Source organism: Glycine soja, chromosome 4 (assembly GCF_004193775.1).
Source record: "Glycine soja cultivar W05 chromosome 4, ASM419377v2, whole genome shotgun sequence".
Taxonomy (NCBI): domain Eukaryota; kingdom Viridiplantae; phylum Streptophyta; class Magnoliopsida; order Fabales; family Fabaceae; genus Glycine; species Glycine soja.
The window spans coordinates 11,860,429-11,881,003 of NC_041005.1; the positions used below are offsets into that span (position 1 = coordinate 11,860,429).

Below are 20,575 nucleotides of genomic sequence, written 5' to 3' on the forward strand. Positions count from 1 at the left end.
ACTAGATTATATTTGTGATTAGCCAATTCTATAGTGTTTGGGCCTAGGTGAGTAGACCTTGAGTGATGGGAATAAGGTGAATGAGTTTAGTTGGTTGTGAGGTACAAAGAAAGACAATAATAAGAGTCACAAACCCTTCAATAGACCTTTCCAAATATGAACCAAAAACACTAAACACTCGTATTTTACTCTCTTTTTTCTCTCTAAGCAAACCCTTCAATGGAGAGCTTGATATCTTGTTTTCCTTGCTCAAGGGACCCTTTTCTGTTGTTTCCTTCTGTTGGTGGTTGGTTATGGTGGTAAGGAACTCCTCTTCTTCCCCTTTCATCTTCATCTTCGTGCTCTTTTATAGAGCACCCTTGGGAGCTCATAAAAGTGCTCATCTTGAACCTTGAGGTTTTAATGTTGTTTTTTCTTGTTTTTGGGGTTTGAGTGTTGTTGTTAGGGTGGAGGAAAGCCCTCTTCTTGAACCCAAAGCCTTCTCCTTTTTAATTTCTATTTCTCAAAGTTAGACCCTTGGTTTATAAAGGTAACAAAAACTAAATCTTGGTTGATCTTGATTTGGAAATTCTTGATTTAACATTGTATTTGTTCAACTGATTGTTGATTTAGGTTGTTTTGGACATGCATTGAGTATTGGAATGAGTTTTAAATAATTTATAAGTGATTGGAGGGGTTAACCCTAAAATTGCGAGTTGTAGAGTATGCAGACTCGCTAGGCGAGTTGTATATCAGTGTATCACATATAATTTTACTCGTTGGGTGAGTTGTGTGATCCTATAAGTGATCTAGATGACTGAATTTAGATCAGTGATCTTCATAAAATTTGTAGCCCCGGATGTTATCTAACTAATGAATTTTGTCTCATCTAAAAATATTGTGCATAACTCTAGAAATGATCAAATTAGTGAACAAATGTGAAGTTGTCGGTAATAAGTAAAAGTTCCATATAGATTGTAATTTTAGGCATAGTATGATTCCAAAATGGGTCTTTGGGTAAACATAAAAGTTGGATATAATCTTCTTAGTTTTTAAGTGAGACAAGAACCAACTTAATTGAGTTAGTATATCTTTATTTAACATGTTTATTAGCTATGAAGATCATAGGTGCATAATAGAAAATGAATGAGATAATAATCCAAAACTTATGAGATATTTTGATAACCTTAAACATGAAGTATAAAGTTTTTATAAATGGTAGAGTGATACATATTTATGATGTGTGGTTTGGTCTAGGATTTAATTATTTCTAAGTTATCATGTTGTTGAGAAAATTATATTGATAATGAGGTAATTATGTTAATTGATGAATGTCTTGAGTTGTGTTGGTTGATTTCTTGATGATGATGATATGTGATATGGTTGAGATGATAATATTTTATGATTAGAGTTAACTTTATGTTTAGATCATGAGATTCACCTTCATATGAGTTTTTGGTGAGTTGTTTGCAAGAATTCAAGGTGTTGGAATGTCTTGCTATGCTTATTAAACTATAGGTTGTTTCATGTGTGTGATGAGCATATGAATGATAAACTTATGATATTATAGCCTCTTATAATATTGTATTGGTGAATGAATTTTTTATGACATATGATATTGATTTGCATAATCATGACATCACACATTGATAAATGACATTGCATGTGAGTAGGCGCATAAGTTAGGGGGTGCTAAAAAGGCCCTTAAGCTACTACAGAAGGTTGTCGATGGTGGCTAATGGTTAAAGAGCCTATAGAATGGATGGGTAGAAAAATTCCTAAATAGGTTAAGGTTATTGTAACCCTTACCAGAGATAAGCCATTATCCACACTCATCCATTTTCAATAAAGCCACACTTTCTCCATAAGGTTTATTTGAGTCTCCCTGAATGGTTAAGGTGTGACTATGTTAAGGGATGTACTTGGGTCAATTGCTCAAGGTAAAATCTTCCAAGAGTAAAGAGTTAACATGATATAACATGATAGTTAGACATGTACATTGATAATTGTGCCTTGAGAATGATGTTTTACTTGATAAGTTATGGAAATACTTTGATGTCTGATGATTGATGGACTGATGATGATGACGATGTATGATTATTAAACCTTTATATAATGGTTGATGAACTGATGATTATTATGAGATGTCATGTTATGAGAACTCTAAGACTCATGTTTTATGTATGATTTCTATATATTATGTTATATATGTGATGATAGTAAATCATGCTTTAATTGTTAAGTTTTATCTTGTTGTAGTATTTTTTTTTGTAAGTTTTTCCTTGCGTTGTTATACGTGTGATTTGTGTCTGTGATGACCTTGTATCTGATGTGCGTAGGAACAAATGGTTAAGAGGTGACCCTGTGTCTTCGTAGACTTTGTGGATATGCATACCTGGATGTCAAGATGTGTTTCCGTCTCACCACTAGAAAAATTGTTTTCGACAATGACATATCAACAACATTTATACAAAAATCGTCTTAAAAAAACAGTGACATTTTTGTAAATAATTACAATCTTTTAAAGACGATTCTCTCAAAACCTTTTTTGAAAATGCATTAAGACATTGATTTCTTCAAGAACCAATGTTTAAAGCAAGACTTCAATGTTAGTTTTAAAAAATGTCTTCGAAAGGATATGTTTTGACTTTTAATATTCTCACACAATCTCGCTCACTTCTGCATGCCTCTCTCTCACTCGCACTCTCTCACATTCTTCAAGAATCGTTTTCTTTGCATTTTCAAAATTCACTTGAGCTTTGCTTGCAGACTTCACAAACGGACGCTCACCACTTATTCTCATCGATCACTTTAGAAGCTATTGCACCCTTCCCAAATCCAACTGCTTCGATTCTAATCCCAACCAATCACAGTTTGATTTTCCCTTTCTCTAATTTTTATTTCTGACATTATTCTTTCTTTTCTGAAGGTCACCTTGTATTATTGGTGGTTGATTAAAGCCAGAAAAACGACTTCCAAGGAAAGTGTTTAGTCGTCGCTAGTGTCTCATCGAGAAAGTAAGCCTAAGACTTCTCGCTTACCTTCCTTCGCGTTAACATTTTCACACCTCTGTTTTTTCACCTTAAAACGTGCGTGTTTAATGTATTGCCTGTGTTGTATTTGAATTTCTTCAAGCAGGGTCGTATTGCCAATGCAGAATCCACAAAATGGGGAAAAGTGGTGTCGGCCACATTGGTGGCTGTGGTTATTGCCTTCAGCTCTGACATGTCATCCCTTGCTGATCTCAATAAATTTAAGGCTGAAATGAGGGGTGAATTTGGAATAGGATCGACTGCATAGTTTGGCTATGTAGACCTCAAGCTTGTTCTGTTTCCTTCATTCTACTTTACTATCTTCTTTCGGGTTATGAACTATTATGGGAAACAACAATAATAATTGAATTGGGATCCTTTATTGTTGTGTAGGAAAACAGTGCATGTCAATGAAAATTTCATGTAATGTTTTGTTTCAATTGGCCGTGTTATAATAAAAAAAATTACATATGCAACATTCATCTTTCCCTGTTCCTTTAGTCGATGTTCCTTTTTTCGTTGTTTCTATTGTACATCATATATAGGTACAAGTATGAGTTGGCTCGACACCATAGTTTTCATTCTTTTAATGCAACCTTGTCAAAAAGATTATACTTCTCTAGTGTAAACATTCCAAACTCAAGATTTTTCAATTTTGTAATATTTTTCAGCATCCATTGGTCCCTCAAATTGATGTTTTACTTGAGTTCTGAATTATCGATTGTAGTACTGGAGGCACTACTTGTCAGATGCAAGTATTGAACTCATAAGCATACTAGGAAACTAGCTAAATTCTTCTATGCAGTTAACGTATAAGTGTATTTCAAATTAACATGAGTTAAGCATAGTAGAACAATGCTACTTCAATTTATTCTAAATTGTCACTTCATAGCAAATTATGGAATCTAATAATGTATAAATTTGGAGTCCTCTATTCATAATCATTCTAAATGAATGATATAGAAGAGCTAACATTTTTGGTGAAAAACACCAAGATCGTCCTCTATTCATATGAAGTGTTTATGGAAAACTTTATCCAAACAGGACGATCTTGGTGTTTTTCACCTTTCCCTTTCTATTTGATAAGCCTTATTTTAAAATTTTGGTAATCATATGATGTCTATAGTGATCTTGTAAGAGTCAATGTTTATGGTGGTTATTGTTCCTCCTTTTATTATGTATAGTTTGTATGTTATTTCAATTTGATATTTTTTACTTGGTCCTCATTTTTCTTGATTAGTAGGTTTTCCAATGTTTTTTATTTGGCTTTCCTCTAGACTGGGAAAGCTATGCTCTAGATTGCTTCAGAGAAGAATCTACCACTAGCACTGATTTAGGTAGTGTTATTCCTGATAATGTACCAACTAGTTCTCCAAAAATTTTATCTGATGGTAAATATTCAAACAATGTTTGTAAATGATTTGCATTTATGTTTAGTCATTTCTTATACTTGTTTGGTGTTTTATCATTTCCTATCTATCCAATCTCTATATGGATATTTTAATTGTTATGGCGTGGAAAATTGGTAAATATTTTAATTGTGTAGCCAGCCCAGAAGTAAACAACTGAAATTGCTTGTCCATCCCTATAAGTGCCAAGAAATTATTTTTCTCTAGTCAGATACAAAATGTAATTAAGCTACAAACCTATGGTAGAACGTCAGATTTTCAAGATAAAGGTTACATACACAGAAAGTGTTCCATTTGGCAGAATTTCTCCTTCTTGATCAATTTTGGTCAACGTTTTGCGTATGCTTCTAATATGAGCAGTGGATGTGCTAATTGTTCTAATTATCTATTCATGCAGTTTATATGCAGGTAGTTATACATATTAAAAAATAAAAATCTTGGGGAGTAACTGCCCCCAAACCTCAAAACCTAGATCTGTCCATGTCCATAAAAACATTGTCCATAGCTGTCTGTGGATTTGATTAAGCCAGACATGAAACTAATAGGATAGAAGAGTATTTCATAATTGGTGCTTATAAATATTGATCATACTTGAAATGGTACCTCCAAACATATATTGTTAGGAACAGATTTGGCAAGTTCTGCTTCATCCAATTTTGCTCTATTTGTTGCAGAAAAGGCTTCAATATCTTCCATGCTGGGGGAACCAGGCCTATAGGCAAAACTCAACAATTAAGCCAGGCATCCCCTACTAATTCCAACAAGTTCAGCAACAGATTAAGCATAAATGGAATATTAATTCGAGCCACAAATTGCATTGTGTGAAACACCAAAAGGTATGCAATAAGGGAATTGTGTAGAATGACATTATGATTACAACTATTTAATGGAACTTCATTCTTTCTAGCAACCATGTTAGGACCCTGATATTGATGCCAATTTAGTATTGTTGCCAAAATATATAAACATTTGCTTCTTCCATTTGTTAGGTGATCAATTTCATATATAATCTATATTCTCAATTGCAAGTAGTAAGATTAGGTCTGAATTAGTTAATTATTACAAACCATATGCACTACATAACAACTAAGCATTGACAAACCTACAATTCCTCCTAATTTCCCCCTCATTTCTTGTAAGAACATTGATGTTTCCCATCTTAATCATAGATTTAGCAAATGAAGCAAACAAAAGTTTTTCATTAGAGGCATAAGCCCGCACCTGCTCTGTAATCTTTCCATGTAAGTCATGGATGATAAGAACATTGTCTGAAACTAACAAGCCTTTCCCTTCAAGAATATTTATGAAGTAGTAATTGTCAAATCTTTTTGGGGTTTGAAAATCCAAGGGTGCAAATTTTTTGTCCCTTCCCTCAATAGGGCATATGGACTGCAAGATTCTCGCGAAACTTTTGTATCGTTTGTAGTCATCATAGCCATAGTCATATTCCTCTTTTGCATCATATACCCTCTACCTGAAGCTTAGACATCTTGGTCTTCCTATAGTATGGCTAGATGTATTTTGTCAACCAGCAACTATACGTGCTTAAACAAGAGTTGAAGCAAGGAATAAAACTAGAGTTATACCAAATTGCATCACAGTACTCATCGCCACTTGAGCCACCTAATATACAAGTGGTAGCTGCACGTGTGAGAACCAAGGGGAGTTGTGCTGATGCTGACACAATTCCATCAGCTAAAGAGCCTTCTAATCTGCACGTTGACACTATGGGCTTGTACGTAGTTCATGACCAGTGTACTAAACTAGTTGCATTGGGAAAAGTGTATGATAGTATGTCGACCATACACAATGTCCCTTATGCAGATGATGTGGTTAGGGTGAGTGTTGTCAAAGTTTACCACGGTGATGCTCAGGTCCCTTTTTTGACATCAGAGATTCAATTTGTGAGGCAGGTCGTTGGGACATTCGTTGGGTGGCCGACACATCTTGTGAAACCTGTAGCTAATGAGGTATAGTATTTTCCCTCTCAATATTAATTGCAACGACATTTTTCTTGAAAGTTATCGCAATTGAAATTTCATTAAACATGTAGGACTTACAAATGTGTATGCCGAAAAGGGTTACATCTGCAGGAATGGACACTTCAGTGCCTACAGTTGATCCATTGGGAGAATTGGTTAAAAACCTTTTTGATGTTTACCAAAAGCCATTTGAGTTTCCATGGGATGGGGCGAAATTTGGGATTCCTAATGTCAAATAGGGTTTTTTCATCACACACGCAAATGTAACCAAGATAATTTTAGGTGACAAATGTTTGAACATATCCATACTATAGTTGTGGACCATGTAAGTTAATTTTGTTTAGTAGCTGTTCAAATTATATATTAACTGATAATTGATGTTGCCTACAATATAAAACTTACAAAATTGACGAAATTTAGTTGAAATAGGTTCATGAATGATTGGAGCACAAGCTTAGGTTATGGATCACTGTATGGTTTCCTTGAACCTCAGTGTATACACAACACAAAGGACAAACGTCAAGAATTTCATCAAAACATTCAAACATGGGTCAAGGAATCACAACGACAAGTGTACCTAGGAGCTTATCTGAATCAGTAAGTCCACTTGATGTTGAAGAATGTTTACAAAATACATTATAATTGCGTAACTAATGTTTTTTGTCTTCAAGGCACATTGGCAACTTATTGTTCTATGTCCACAGGACAATATTGTTATTTAGTTGTGTTCTTTGCATAAGAAGCCTGATGTCAACATCAAGGGTGCAATTAACAGGTTACTTAGTAAATTTAAAGTCAAATAATGTATAACAATTATAGTGGTTAAACACAATGTTTTTAATATTATATACATTATTGGTATTTTGAAACTAGTGCAATGAAGACATTAACCAGTAGTTTGGAAGGAAAGGGATATCAAGTTGGACCTCGGTGGATTGAACCAAAGGTGTGTCATTATGTCTTCAAAATTGCTTTTGAGTTACTGCCATGTGTTACTTTCATCATTGTAGATTTAGTAAATATATTTCATATCGCATTTAGAGCCATGTTCAAACCGGAAGCTATGAGTGTGGATATTATGTGATGCATTGGATGTGGTGCATAGTAAGTGGTGGATTGAAGAATGAATGGAATAGAGTATGTTGGCTCTAACAATTTTTAATTGTTACTTTTGTATGAAAGTCTAATTCAATGTTTTATGAACCATGTGTTTTCATATTTTCATTTTCGCAGTGGTTTTCTGATGCAATGCCGTTAGACAAAGAGACCATGACAACAATTCGCAACAAATGGGCAGCATATTTTCTACAGATTAAAAACATGGAATTTAGCAACATGTAGATGAGAAAGATGGAATTTTTGTTTCACACTAGACATTTGGATTGCTTACATTTTTTTTATTATGCTCAGTTGACGTTTATTTTAGTAGTGTGTACAATGTGTTTTTATGTGGTGCTTACTGTACATTTTTGTCCAATGACCCAATAACCACATGTTGGATTTCTTTGTACAAATAATTTGTTGGATGAAACGCTTCCTCAATTGGACAAGATCTTTTATCATTGTTTATGCTTCACTATTTTGGAAATTTTCTTGTAGAGGTCGACCGATCTTTTATCATTCTATTCCTTAAAGAGAATACTAAATTTCAAAAGAAATTACAGAACAATGAGTAGATGTCAGGTCTGAAGCATCTAGTAGATGGAGCAAAGCAGCATCACAATGTGAAGTAGATCCAGCAGTTTACACCCACCAGCAGATTATGATACTGCAGGTCGTGCAATTGGTGGATGTCCTATTTATGTTAGGTACAGTGATGTTTTATGTCACATCTTTTTCTTAGATGAACTTGGCACAAATTGTAATGTGTGATTTTGTATTTATGATGTTTTTTAACAGTGACAAGCCAGACAATGACAATTTTGATCTTCTGGTAAGTAATGTTAAGATAAGACTTAAGTGGTTTGTAGATGGAAACTGGAGGTTTCAGAATTCTAGTGCTGAGCAACTAGTATTGTATTTTCAATTAGGTTAGAGGAATCTCATTGCAATTTGCTAGTTGGAAAATAACCAGTTATGAATTTTGCTTTGTTTTTAAAAGGTTTCATAGGTTTTTTTATTTTTCAGTGTTTTTTGTTATCTCTTGGACCTAGTTGATTTCCCTTTATACTACTGCACCTGCAGTTAGTTTTTAATATTCTCTGCAACCTACTTGTAGTTGTACCTTGCTTACCAACATGAACTTTTTAGGTTAAGTGGTTCTTTGACTTGAGACATTTTTTTTTGTCATTGTATTTATTAAAATTTCGAGATAAGAATTAGCTTTGACTTTGACAAAATATGAGTTAATATTTATTTGTCTAAATGTGCATATCTGATTTTTTTTCCCTTTTATTTTACATCTGCTTATTGTTGGATTTGTTTTTTTTTTATTATTATTATTTCCACCTTTAGTCACTATTAGTATATGTGTTTCTAAATTTTTGTGAGACCTTTATATCCTTGTTTTTGTTAGAGCTTTTGTAAGTCTGATACTGTCATTTGTTACCTACTTTTAATTATTTCTAATTTTACAAAGGTGACGGTCATTCAGATTTTGATGCTTATGCGCCAAAGGATTTGCTTATTGTGACAACGGGATCTCAAGTACTTTTAAGGCCCTTTAAAGACTGTCTAGTTCCATTGACTTACAAAGGTTTATGGCATTTCACCAAATATGTGCTATTGTGTTAGGCAGAGCCACGTGCTGCCTTTAATCTTGCATATTTTGGAAGTAGTCATTCTTTCAAGCTGACAAAGGAAGATATTGTTTTGTATTTAGCTAAGGTATGATAATTGCATTGGGTATTTGCCTTGTTGATTTATCTAAAGCACATCAAGTATAGCTGAAGGCTTGTTTAGGAACACTTAAATTCTTTGAAATAATTGTATTCTTTTTAAAGCTATCTCAGGAAGCTGGCAAAAAAATGATTATTTCCTTAAAATATGCTATAATCTAAAATGCACAATGGACTACATTAACCTTTTGCTAATGAACCAATACCAGTATATGAACTTGCAATTTACTATTTTTACTTTCAAATTTAAATCCATTCTTTACCAACTTCTAATTTTTCTGGCTGACCTTTTGCTTGTGTTAGTTGTTGAAATTTTTTCTGGGTGAAGAAAAAAGATAATTATGAAAATTTCTATCTACTAATGTGTTGTTACTGAGTTCTTTGCTTTTTATATCATTGTTAGGTTATCCCTGCTAATGGGTCTCATGTTATGGAACTGCTAAACAACATATCAGAGATTGGATCAACTATAGTTATGGGGAAGAATGAATGTATGCATATGTCTGGTCATGGGTATCGTGGAGAATTAGAAAATCCTGTAGCTGTTCTTGCTAATGAGATAAACACAAAGTTTTCTGGAAAGTTAAATGTGGATGGGATGTCGACATTGAGAAAAATGGTGGATGGACATGAGAAAGAAAATCAGAGAACCAAAATGCAAATAAGAGGTAACATCAATTTACATTTGAAGAATACATTTAAAATTGTGGAGGTCTTGTTGGTTTGCATTTTGTTTGTTTATGTGCAATTGAGCATTTTATATAAAGGTGAATAGGTCATGTTAATTGTATGTTTTATTCATAGATCAAGCAATCTCTCAATAATATGCATTATGATGCTAAAACAAAGATTGAGAAACAAGATAGAATGATAGGAATGCAAAATCTCCTCCTGGTATTCAAGAGACCAGGGCTATCCCTCCTACTCCTACTGTAGGCATTCATGAGACCTGACCTCTCTTTAATCACAATGTTGATCACTATTGATTCCCTCCTATTACTTAGAACCTGTCATCTATCGTATTCCCTCCTTTTGGGATTGAGAGGCAGAATAGAGACATCATGGGGCCAAGCCTGCTTTGGTACCAACTTGAGAAAGTTTTAGAGAATTACTAGCAGAGAATTAATTTTTTGAATAACTCGAGTTACTCAGTTGATCTAGTAATTACAATTTTGTATTTACAACGAGATTATTGATGATTAGAGTTCCCAAGTACATGCATTGTATATTCTAGGTACAGGAATAGCCATGCACATGAATCTGAACATAAATTGCTACAGGTTCCAATAGGCATTTAACTACTAATTCCAGCAATGCCACTATCCACTCCAAGAGTCCTCTGTGGATCATTAGTTCTGATAATATTACTGAAGTACCCTAGACTAGAAAACTAAAACTATTTTAGAGCATTGAAATAAAAGACTTCAACTTAAGAAACCTGGTTTCAGGAAAATGACATATCATGTCTCATAAAAGAACCTTAGTTGCATACAATTATTTAGAATAAGATTTCAATGCTTGAGAATAACATGCCAATATTGAAATACAAGGAAAAAGAATCCACTTTTTTAGATTTCTAGAAGAGGTATTGTACTGGGATTACCTGTATGGAACTTGAAATGCAAATTTGAACCCAGATTTTTTGAATAGTGATGCATAGGTTGCCAGGTCTTCCTCAGAGAACCATGGTGGCAGGTAGGGGTGGAAATGAGCCGAGCAGCTTGTCGAGGGCCTTTGGCTTGACTTATGTAAGGCTCGGCTTGTTTACCATAAAGGCCAAGCTCAAGCTTTTTAAAAAGCCTCTTTAGATAAAAAGGCCAAGCTTAAACTATAAAAAAGGCTTGTTAAACTTAACAAACCAGCTTGTTTAACTAACAATAATAATAATAATAATAATAATAATAATAATAACTTTATTTTATCAAATCTTATCTTATTTAGATTTTATTTTATCCAGATTTTATTCCATCTAGATTTTATTTCGTCCAGATTTTATTTCATCCAATCTTATCTTATCTTGTCCAGATTTTATTTTATTTCGTTTATGGTCTTGGACTTAAAATAGATTTATGAGCTTTGGGGCTGAGGACCTATATAACAGCACCAAGGTTTTAGTTTAGAGAGATTTTTTTGGAGAGGAGAATAATTCTAGGATTTTAGAATTCCAGTTTTTATTACTGTTCATGCACACTTTTCACGTAGAATAAAATTCATTTTCTGCAATTTCGTTTCGGCTTCAATCTACAGTTTCGTTTCTACTGATTAATGGAAGGCTAAGTCTCTAGCATTGTTTTCTCTTGAGGATCAAACGCAGTTCTCTTTGAGGTTTTGTTATTACTATTGAATACTGATCAGTTTTTTTTCTTCACCAATTACTTTTTATTTGTTGCTATTAATCCATGCATGCTTAGTGCTTGATTAATTGTCTATGCGCTTAATTTACGTTCATGCTTAATGATCAGTTTCGTTCATGATTAATTGGTGTATGTGTTGTTTAGTCACATAATGACAACCTTATCTTAATTTTCGCTTAGTAATTTAATTTAGGGTTGGATTAAGTGGTTGAACTGATTAAGGATAAATTCTCGTAACCTAAGATAAGAGACTTGCTTGTGAATTAAGGGGAAACATGTTTTAATTCTGTTATTTTCTAATTCAAATTTGCTTGCTGTTTAATTTACAAAAATAAACAACCCCCCAATTCGTTACTATTTTATTACTATCTATTATGAACGTTTGGTTGACCATTGCTCGTTGGGAGACGACCTAGGATCACTTCCTATATACTGCACTTTTAATGTTTATTTGATTCGGGTATGGCCTTGATCAATAGTATATAAGATATGGCTTGAGTAGACTAAGATGAAATTATTGTAGATATATTTTTTTAAAAAATATTTAATATACTTATATATTCAAAAATTGGATTTAAAATTGTTAATTTAACTAATAATAATTTTTGTTTAGCTATATTAGTGTAAATCATCTCTAATCCATACATTTTTTTAATATTATGCTCTTTTTATTTTCTTTTGATATACTTTGTACTTTAACGACTTGAATTCAATATGATTTTGTTTATCAATTATTTTTGGATTTGTACATTACTTATACGAAATTTTATAAGTTTCTTTTTTTAGTTAATATTTCACTAGGTTTTAAAATAATTAATTAATCAAAGACGTCTTTAAGCAAGCTTTTAAATAGGCTCATGGTCCAAGCCAGGCTTTTATGTAAGCCGAGCCGAGCCTTAAAAAAAAGCCTATGATAGGTAATAAGCCAAGCTCAAGCCTTAAGTATTCAACTCAAGCCAAGCTCAAGCCTAATAAAGCTTGGCTTGGCTTGGCTCATTTCCACCCCTAGTGGCAGGGCAGTAGTTGGGTCATACAAATCCATGATTTCCTGATTATCACCTGTTATTGGTATCTCACTTCTAGAGAAGAATGTGTAGATGTTCCTTATAACTGACTTAACATCAAAGCGAACAAAATCTGCTTCTGCCCTCCCAGCCTCCTGAATATTGTTAATCATTAGTTCATACAATTAGCCTAAGTTTTCACTAGCTTGAATCAAAAGGGTGTTGTTTTTTCCCTTTGCATTTGATATAACCACATAAGTATATGAGATAAATCAAACATGACTTTAGTTTTCTATCTTGGTCTCTTTATTATGGGTTTGCTTATATTTGAGACAAGTTTTAATGGAAAATTTGGTGATAAAATTTGTTAATTTCAGAATTGTCTATGAATGTATTATTCTATAATTCTTGAAACTCGTGTAGTTTGTTAAGTATGATAGATATTACTCAAATTGTGTTGTATAGCGCATATATGTTGTTGCATACCTTGGTAATGCTTAATGAATCCAACGGACCCACGACATCATCAACAAGGTCAAGTAAGTTTGCTTTTTGTGGCTCCGCAGGATGCTCAGAAAGTCCATAACCTCTAAAATCAAAGGCAATAGCCCGGTAGCCAGCATTTGCTGCAGCAATCATCTAGTGCCTCCACGTATACCATATTTCTTGGAATCCATGTAAGAAAACCAGTGCCTTTTGACTTGCACCAACAGAATTATCACTAAAAAAAATCACACATTTTAAGATGGTTCTGCCAAGAACCGTCTAGTACATTCTAAGAAGGTCTTGATCCGTATGGGTTTTTTTGTTGAATAATTTTTTTTCAATTTTTCTTCTAAATTTGTTTTTTTTTTAACTTTTGATTTGTCAATTATTATTTAAATTGTTTCGTAGTGTAATGTTGTTTTGTAATGTTAGTGAAATTTTATAATTTTTTCTGATTTATATGTTAAGTATTGATTTTATTTATAAAAAATATATTAGTTATTATTAAGATTAGATTAGATTGCTAAAATTAAGATTAAATTGGGTAAATAATTAATTTTCAATATTGTTATATTATATTTGTTTCACTTTTAAAAAAAATCAAAACAAATATTTAAAAGATATTGAATTTGTTAATTATCAAAAAATATTGAAATCATAATTAAAAATAATTTAAATTTTTCAGTTACCATAAATATTTAAACGAAAATTTTTAATAATTAAAATTTGTTATAAAAATATTGAAACATAATTTTTAATTGTACAATAAATCTATTAGTTATAAAAATTATGAAACCAACATTTAAAATATGATAAGATTTTTAGTTTAAGATAATGATTGAAATAAAATTTAAAAATATATTTGATTTAGTAGTTATAAAAAATATTGAAACCAAAATTTAAAATATGATAATATTGTTAGTTTAAGATAATGATTGAAATAAATTTTAAAAATATATGTGATTTAGAAGTTATAAAAAATATTGAAACCAAAAATTAAAATTTAAAATATGATAAGATTATTAGTTTAAGATAATGATTGAAATCAAATTTAAAAATATATTAAATTTGTTAGTTATAAGAAATATGGAAACCAAAATTTAAAATATGATAAGATTGTTAGTTTAAGATAATGATTGAAATTAAATTTAAAAATATATTTGATTTTGTAGTTATAAAAAATATTGAAACCAAAATTTAAAATTTAAAATAAGATAAGATTGTTAATTTAAGATAATGATTGAAATCAAATTTAAAAATATATTAAATTTATTAGTTATAAGAAATATGGAAACCAAAATTTAAAATATGATAAGATTTTTAGTTTAAGGTAATGATTGAAATTAAATTTAAAAATATATTTGATTTTGTAGTTAAAAAGAAATATTGAAACCAAAATTTAAAAGTTAAGATATGATAAGATTGTTAGTTTAAGATAATGATTGAAATCAAATTTAAAAATATATTAGTAGTTATAAAAAATATTAAACCAAAATTTAAGATTTAAAATTTATTTATTAATCCATGTTTTAATTTTTTTAAAATTATTTTTTTAGAAATTTTTTATTCATTTAAATTATTTACAAAATTTGATAATTAAATAAATTTGATATTTAATTGAATGATGTATTTAGATGTTTATTATAATGATTAAAAATTAAATAAATATGATATTTAATTGAATGATGTATTTAGATTTTTTTATAACAATTGATAATTAAATAAATTTGATATTTTTTTACATCTGTAAATACTTATTAAATCTATCATTTTTATATGTAAACAAATTAATTATTATATAAAAAATAATCATCACAAAATTTATTATGTAAATTTACATATACATTAAATATAAATTAGAAATTTTAGTGTTATATACAGTGACACTATTTGTTTATAACATAATGAGTCTATTAGCTCAGTTGTTTATAACATAATGCAAGTGACCTGTATGTGCATACAATTTTTTTTGCTTACCTTTCCTTCTCCAACGACGAAAACCAACCAAAAATCACCGTATACTCCTAACAAACGCATGTACATCACCAGAGACCAAATACGCTTCCAAACCTCCCTTAACGGAAGCAAATTACACTAAGTGACGAAAATTTTACGGAAAAAAAATGGCGCTGCAGAAATAAAAAAAATCCTACTTCTATTTATAACCGAAATATGTATTTCATCAAGTGCTCCAATCGAATTCTAAAAACATTTCAAAATAAAAAATAAGTTGTAATCACTTAAAGTACCTTATAATTACTAACAAATGACAAACTTACCTTAAACCATCTCCATTTGTTTTCCATCGAGCCCTCTAGATTATAGTCATGGAACTTCAAATATTCTTTGTTTACTTTCATTATAGCTCGTAAGACATTCTTGAATTGCCTACTAATTGTTTCCATGGATCTACAATAATTAAAATGTACAACTCTATACTTTAGGTTGTGAGCAAGGATAAGCAAAAACATTGCCACGGCTTCAGCTACTGGAACATTTCTTGTTTTTACCAATTGCCCTTTCTCTTGTAAAATTCTACAAAGCTTAAAAAATGTCTTTTTACTGACCCTTAATTGTTCAATGCAATCAGTTTCTGTTCTCCTGTATAGACGATTGAGGAAACTATGTCTTTCTAATTCCAAATTTCAAGCAGGTTCCTTAACAAAGTACTTGTCATGATAACAAGTCAGTGCACCCAAAAGCATAGTGACAACACTAACAATAATGAAAAATGTTTGTTCAAGTTCTTCTTCCTCCTCTTCATCTCTTATACGTTTTCTTGAAGCAACTAAAGCATCAACTATACTACTTTCCATTTCTTGACCATCCATACTATATAACTAAAAGAAAAGTAATATAATAACAAAGGATGTTATTAACTTTAATAAACTGTTCACAAAAGCTCTATGACAAAGAAAAAAAAAAGAAAATAACAAATAGTATATATAATGCATAAAATTATGGGTAAAGTTTTCTTTCCCTTAACTATGAGGCACAACAGAATTATTTACAATTATATAGATTAGATATATAGTTCTATTTCTCACAATAATTAGAAATTCCCACTTATAAATGTTTAAATCTGTATTGAAATCCTAGTGCAACAAGTTTATTATACATTAAAAAATCCTAGTGTTGACAATTGCATCTTAGAGAAATGCTAGTAGGTAGTACCTGCATCACAAATTAGTTTATAAATTTTGAATGCCTAACTGGTATCTAATTAGTGGGGAACAATGTTTGATGGTACTGCACTACTGCTATATGATATTATGCTCTTCACAATTGAGAGCTCATATATGTGTACTGGTATGTGATATGTTTCATACAAAATTGGATAATTTGTCAAAGCATTTTTACCAAAATTATAAGCAATATTTTTATGGTCATTTTGTACACAATACTTCTATACTTCTAACCCATTTTGATTGCATGAGTTAAATTTGATAAGCATGTCAACTTTAGTTCATTTGTATCAACATTGTATTTGTATGGGTGATATCTGGCTTGGTCATTTGAGTAACAGACTTACTGCACTTAATTGACATGAATAAGTCAATAAGCAAACCATTTAAGCATTTGAGAAATTATGAGACTTATATATACCTCTGACCATAAAAAATAAATAAATTCGGAAAACATTTAACAACAAAAATAATTTATGCTCTTTGTAAAAAAATGTTTCAAGAAATGCTAGCAGGTCCTTACATACTTGGATTAAACTTTTTGAACATCATTCTACCAAGCACGATTATTTGCCTAACACTGATTTAATTACTTTAAATAGCATTCTATTACATGAGTGTTCAGTTAATTAATTCTCCTTTTGTGAATGTGATTTTTTAGTCTGGAGTACAGCAAAATTGGGGATTTTAATTCTGTTGTTGCTGCAAGATTAATTTATTTTAATATAACCCTTTTAGATTAATTTATTTTAATATAACCCTTTTTGTAGGCAAAGACAATGTAGGTAGAAGCAGCCTACACGTATTCTTAATATGTTTCTTTCCATTGAATTTTTTTATTAGAATTGTTGTGACAAAATTTTTCTTTAGCTTTAGAAGTTTTCATGGCATTAGATTGGAAATACTATGATTTTGTGTCTACTTTCCCCAATTTCAAGTTGGGCAATTTCAAGTTAGAATGCCTCTAAGGCATGTATGCATTGGTTTGCTATGTTACCTATATATGAACTTTTGTGTGGTGTCACTGTCGTGTCTGTTGCTTGGTTCACTGATGTCTCCCTACTTTTGCTCTTAACAATTAAAGGTTGTCTAATTTTCACTTATAAACTGTAAGTTTTTCCTTGAAACAGCAAAAATAACTTCTGCCAACTATACCGTCACATACCTTGTCTCTTCTCTTTCTCTTGTAGTAAGATGTGAAAGCCTTCAATTATAAACTGAGAAAAGTGATCTCTCTCTCGCTCCTGAAATGTAAAACCATAATTTCAGGATAAGAAAAGGAAATCAAGCTTTATTAACTACTTTGCAAGCAAGTTTGCTAGTATCAATGTAAACCTCAGCTTACATAGAAAGCTAAATATATAAAGCCGAAATAGTTTCAAGTTAGACAGCTTATGAGTTCATGGAAAAGTATCTTGCTTAGTTATAATTATCAAAAGAGAACAACAACATGTGGTTTGGATTGAGGATGTACTGATGTAGTATAGTTTATCAGAGTCACACACTACCCTTGTAAACCCTACATGGCATAACAACAACCAAGCCTTTCCCACTAGGTTGGATCAGCTACATTGATCAAACAATGACTTGTTTTAATATTTTTGACAAACCATTAATCGCTAAATTCTTTTGAATGATTTTGCGTATAACTTTTCGTAGTCTCTCTCCATCTCTAGTGACAAGGATACCCTCCATCTTATTTACTCTCTTTATAGGAACATCTAGAGGTGTTCTCAGCTCTCTAAGACACAACAGTGACACACTCCACCAAAAGCATTTAGGAGCAGCAAAGAATCATTCAGCTCTACTCTACCATTGTAGTGGCCATTATAGCAGGAATTAACAACCCGGTAAAATATCTCTACATTTAATATTATACTATCAATTTTGCTATTTTTTTGAATCAGAAACTGATCCAGCTTCAAAGCCTCTTGTTCTCTGGCTCAATGGAGGTCTATAGATGGAACTATGCCTTAAGGTCACTACAACAACATGCAAAGAACAACATAAGATCTTATAGCCAAGCTAGGAAATTGTCCTCTGCATCCTTTGCTGCGGTTTCCAATAGAATACTCAACAAAAGAAAGGAGATGTGATAACAAATTGTATAATGTATTTGTTACTTAGATGCAACATCATATCTTATAATCAAACAAACTCAAATCCAAATCCAACATAGTTTGGTGAAATGCAACCTACAAACCGTAGATTATAGACACAAAATGCAAATTAATGAAATCAAATAGTAAAAACAGGATTAAAACAAAGATGAACAAGAAAAAACCCTATAATACTTAGATGAGAGAGCGAGAGAGACTAACCAGAGACAGAGAAGCTGTGTTTCAGAGAAGAACATGTTGAGATTGAGTGTTGTTGCAAGAGAGAGATTCAATGAGGGAGAAGAGAGAGATTCAATGAGCGCACAGAGAGATTGAGCATAGAGAAGGGTGAGAAGCTGTTGGAAGAAGAAAGAGAACGTGTAATTTCAAATTCTTTAATTTTTGAAAGAATTTAAAATCCTAATATTTAAGTTAATTAAAATACCTTACCAAAATACTGAAATTTCAATTTCTCTTCAAATTTTTTATCCAAACATCTTATTTAACTGAAAAGTAATTAAAATTCTTTAAAAAATTGAATTCTCCTATTAAATTTCCCCATCCAAACATACTTTAAGGATATTTTTAACATTTTAGAAAATTGTTAGGCGCCCCAAACAATTCCCTATTTTATTTGGCAAGACCAAAAGTGAGAGACTATTATCTGTGCTTGTCCCACGTGTTATCATTTCTAATAGTTGCAATATATGTCACCTAATTACTAAATTGAACCTTTCTAATTTGTTATTTTAAGGTTAATTCATGTACTTTGTTAATGTAATTTTTTCCATTATTAATTAATCAAAAATCAGGTTAAATATAAATTTTAAAATAATTATACAAAAGTTAACAACTTATTATAAAGTTATAGATTTAATGTGCATTCTAGTTAAATTCTAAATTAAATTGTAAATGATAATTAATTACTAATTTACTATTTTGGTCTTATAATTTTCCAACTTATTTCCTCCACATTTTTTCTTCTATCCTTTAACCATTCGCTACATTAAAGTGAATCTTAATTTTTTTCATCAAAGTTAATAGTAGTTATGCTTTTGTATCACTTAACCACTTATCCTCTATGTATATTATATTTTTTTGTAATCTCTGTATATTAAATTAGCATAAAAATATGAAACTTATCTATAATGATAATGCTAAAAAAATATAATCAATAATCTTTAAGTTCAAGTCAGTGTTAAATGTTTGAAAAAAAGTAGTGTGACCTATAATGGTTCAACTTGAATCAAACATAATGACCTCTTTATGGTCTAGAATCTAGACAAAAAATTATGTAAAATCTTGGTTAGTTCCTTGTTTTCTTTTTTATTTTTATTATAAAATTATTATTTTTAAAGATGGTTCAAATATGTTTTTGGTCCATGTAAAAAAACTTGATCATTTTAGTCACGATAAGTTTTCATTTTTTTTTAATTTTATTCCCTGGAAGATATTTTACTCATTTTTAATTTTTATAAGTTTGCATTTTGTAATTTTGATCACTATAAGTGCAAATTTATAGGACTATAAATGAAAAAATTAAAATCTTAAAGGGAATAAAATTAAATAAATGAAAAATTGAAAAAAAGGGATTAAAATTGAAAAAAAAATACAAACTTAAAGGATTAGAAATGAAGAAAAAACTTAAAAGAACTAAAATTAACATTTTTTTTTATTTTTGATGCATGTAAGTTTATTTTTTTAATTTTGACTTAAATATATTTTTGTTTCATATAAGTTAGCTCTTTTTCATGTTTTGTCCGTGTAATATTTTTTTTTTCATTTTTAGTCTTTGTAATTTTATCGATTTTCAATTTTAATTCATTTAAGATACTAATTTTTTCATTTATAGTTCTCATACATTTGTGTTTATAAGATTAAAATTAAAAAATATACACTTATAAAGACTAAAAATAAATAAAATATCTTACTGAAATCAAAATTAAAAAAACATAAATTTATAGAGACTAAAAAAAACTTACAGTGAAAAAATGAAAAAACATTAACTTTTTAAAACTGAAAACATATTTAAGTATGTAAATCGATGTTTTTACATTCTTGATCCTTGTTATATTCTATTTTTTTATAATTTTCATAAATTTATATTTATAAAAATCAAAATTAAAAAAATACAAATTTAAATAAACTAAAAATAAACAAAATATCTTACATAAATTAAATTGAAAACACACACAAAAATTAGAAAAA

General features: G+C 30.5%; 1 long non-coding RNA gene across 2 annotated transcripts; it reads left to right on the plus strand.

The window, feature by feature from the left end:
- The first annotated feature begins 2,644 nt into the window (after positions 1-2,644).
- Positions 2,645-13,451, plus strand: LOC114409349. Of its 2 annotated transcripts, XR_003666036.1 has the most exons (13): positions 2,645-2,996; positions 3,118-5,256; positions 5,926-6,390; positions 6,474-6,727; positions 6,832-6,999; positions 7,107-7,177; positions 7,276-7,348; positions 8,067-8,210; positions 8,302-8,335; positions 8,981-9,048; positions 9,136-9,228; positions 9,643-9,907; positions 13,063-13,451. It is a non-coding gene; the product is annotated as an uncharacterized LOC114409349 (long non-coding RNA). The 2 variants fall into 2 exon arrangements; XR_003666037.1 differs by lacking the exons at positions 8,067-8,210; positions 8,302-8,335; positions 8,981-9,048; ... (1 more) ...; positions 9,643-9,907; positions 13,063-13,451 and adding exons at positions 7,444-7,539; positions 7,636-8,049.
- The last annotated feature ends 7,124 nt before the right edge of the window (positions 13,452-20,575 follow it).